Raw genomic sequence first — 3,512 nt, forward strand, 5'->3', positions numbered from 1 at the left:
CGGGCCGGGCCGGGCCGGGCGGCTGTGTCTCTCCGTGTGCCAGTCTGTCCCCAGCACCCCTCCGGTCATTCCTCGGGATGTGACAGACTCACCTGCCACGCGTGGCCCCGCACCTCCTCCTTGGCTGTGTCGGAGCGGGGCCAGCAGCAGCTGGAAAGCCGGGCAGGGGCCGGGTGCCCGAGGAGGTTTGGCGAGGACGGTCGGTGCCGGAATGGGAAGCAGTGCCCCCTGACCTCTCATCCATGCCATCACCCCAGCCTCTCTGCTGGATCATTCTGACCCCAGCCGCGCATGGTCTTTCCAGCTTTCACATCACACCGAAATCCCCTCCGTCCCCTCATCTTCATCTCTTCCATTCTTGTTTCCCAGCTCCTTTACAGCCTGTCCTCCACATCATGCCAGAATTCCCTCTGCCTGAGCTCTCCACAGGGCTCTTCTTGGCCCTTGTCCCCTTGAACGCCCAAAAGTGACCTTGTCCTTGCTGTCCAGTGTACAGCCACTGCTTCCTCTACCCCCTTCAATTCTATGGGATAGCTCCCTTTCCCAAGCTGTGAGTGAAGCAGATTCTGGCTTCTGCTTCTGGCACACATTTTGGAAACCTAGCTACTGGCTGTGCTTGCCCCAAATCCATCAGACAGAAATCTGAGAGAAGCAAGTGAAGACAAGTCTGGAGAAAGTCCAAGTCTCAGTGTTGTGGAAATTCTCCCTTATATTTACTCCTCATTTTTCTGTTTCCTCCCTTAGGTCCTCAGTGGGTCTTCAGATGGGTATAATTCACCCTTCTTCTTGCTATTTACGCTGTGATCCTCAGTAGTTATCCCCTACAGTTGGCCCCTGAGGAGAGCCACTGCTTCTCCACTGAAGTCCTCTGGTTTTCCTCACTTGGTCACTACCTCTGCAAGGAGGGAGAATATGACTGAAAGTGTTGTTTCACAGGAGACACCACAGTGGCTCTGAAGTCCTTGGACTACCATTGGCCTTTGGAGGTGCCTTGAAGCTTGGGAATAAGGGAAATGACCATCTGACACATGCATGCTCTTTCTTCTGGCAGACTGATATGAAGCTGACCTTGTTGCAGTGCCATTAGCTTAAGCTTAGTCTTACTCAAAGCAGTGCTACGGTCTTCATTTGTTTGACACTGAATACACCAGGTGATTCCTGGAAACTGGCAAACAGCTACCCATGATCAAATCATGGCTTTCTTTTCCTACTGCTGAGAAAAGAAAGTCACATCTCAATTATTTTTCCTTGGCTCATCTAGGCAGTTGATATTCCTAGAACAAAGTTTACCCTGCAGCCCTGCCTAGCCCAGAGGTGATATTGGCCTCAGGGGCCTGGGTTTTGCTCCCAACATTTGTAGGGATAGGTTGCCCAGCCCCACCCCTACTCCCATCATTCTGGCACAGAGAAAGAGTTGCATCCCCTGAAAGTCCAGGTCACATGGGGACTGGGAAAAGGTGAGTGTGGGGCTGCCTCCAGCCTCCTGAGAGGAGGACATAGTTCTGCCTCTTCTTCCTAAACAGTACTTTGAATTTCTTCTCTTAAAGCAAGCAGATTGGCTCCAGGGAAAGATGCTATTCCTCACCAGAGGGACAGAGAGCTGCCCAGAGCATGCCTGGCTGGTGATGGCACTAAACAGGTATCCAGCTCAGAGCTGCACAGAATGCACCTTCACTAGGGGATCAGAGTGGGAATCCCCTCCTTATGGGCACCTGACTGGTAGAGATAATGGTCCTTCTTCTGCACCAAATCTGGGGTTTAAATGTGTGTTTAGAAAGTGAAGTGCGTGGGCTCAGGTCCTCCTAAACCTGTCACGGTTTGAGCCCAGTCTTTAATACCAAAGTATTTGATGGGATGGGGTGGGATGGGATGGGACTGAACCATCCCCTTCAATGCAGCTGGGCAAGTTTATGTGTTGCACATGGGGACAAAGAAAGGCAAGAAGATGGTTTGACTTGGCACTGAGTGGCTGAGGGCCTGGTCTCTGCTCCCAGCTCTGTTAGTGCATCTTTTGTAAGAGATCATAAATGAAAACTGCAGCCACTGGGACGGATGGAAAGGAAGCAGGCAGAGTCTGGCCCTCTGTGTAGCAACAGTTAAAATCAGTCAGTTAAAATCATTGCCACTTGCAGTGTGGCTGGGTTGTGGTCATATGCAGTACATGTAGTACATGTAGTGCCCTGGCTGCTAGATACAATTTTTGAAGAGCAAAAATAATTTAGGAACTGCTTTTACAAACCCACTGGAGGGACATCTTGATAGCAGAGGCAGCAGCCATTTGACAGTGGGGAGAGAGATTGCTTCTCCCAAGAGCACTGCTGCAGCAGGCAGGAGGATTAATCCAAGTCTATTTTCTGGAATTGATTTAACACTGTGTTCACTTATCCGCAGCTTCTGCTGAAACATTTCATATTTCAGATCTGATTTCAATATTTCCAAGGCTGAAAGTCTTTTTTCTCTAGGGAGGAGCAGTTCTACAAGAGAACAACAAGTAGGAGCCCTAGGGAAGCAGCAGAGGGAAGGAATATTTTATCTTTAGTAACTGGTCATTTCCATTTTGGAGGCAGTGAAAGAAGAACCATCTGGTGTGTGCTGAATATTCACTACTTAAACAATGACTTGGTTATGAATATGTGCATGTGTTATTGTTATTTATTATTATGGGATTCCCTAGGTGTGCTTGACACTTCACAAGCAGAAAGGAAGATCAGGGCTCCTGCATCTTGATGTGCCCAGTATAAATTTGACACAATGCTCAAAGCATCCAAAGATGGCAGACGAGGGTTGGACAGGCAGCTGGGGGTGAGAAAGAAGATGCCAGACCTGTGAAAAAGGGCAGTGCACAATTTCTGGAGCAGTAGCTGCTTCTACTGACAGAAGATTGCTTCAGAAGATCATCCTCACATATTAATGACTGTTAGTTTGGGGCTTAATCCTCCCTTGCAATGAACTCCATTTACATTTATTAGTTTAATTTTCTATTCCTTAAGAGCTCTGTTCCTTCAATGTCCTGCCTGGAAATGATGCAGGATGTGAGGAACCTTGCTCCAATAACTTTCTATGATAGTCACCTGGGAGTGATGGGTCTGCTCAGTTGGCTTGAGCATTATGGCTCAGGAGCTCCAAATCAGTCAGCTGAGACAAATGTTTTTAGAGATGTTTTATTGTGTACTTTACCTGATAGTCAAAGTATCTTGAAAGCAAGAAGAGTCCCATCAAGTGGCAGCATGACACCTTGTTGTCAGGGTATAGCATCTGGTACTGAGGCTTGCTGAGGGTGTTGGGAATTCGAGACCACCCTGACACCTGGAAAGGATGCTCAGAGTTTTGCAGGAACAAAATGCCTTAAGTACTTCCCCCTCTCTTGTCCTTCTTTTTCTTTCCATTAGTGGAGCTTTTCCATAGGGGGTTTTGCCACAGCATTCAGCCATTCCTCTGGTGCTGAGACAGTATTATGGGCAGGGTTTGATGAAGGGAGCAGCTGTAGGCGCTGGAAGGGAAGAATTTTCAGC

Source organism: Geospiza fortis, unplaced genomic scaffold (assembly GCF_000277835.1).
Source record: "Geospiza fortis unplaced genomic scaffold, GeoFor_1.0 scaffold54, whole genome shotgun sequence".
NCBI classification, from domain to species: domain Eukaryota; kingdom Metazoa; phylum Chordata; class Aves; order Passeriformes; family Thraupidae; genus Geospiza; species Geospiza fortis.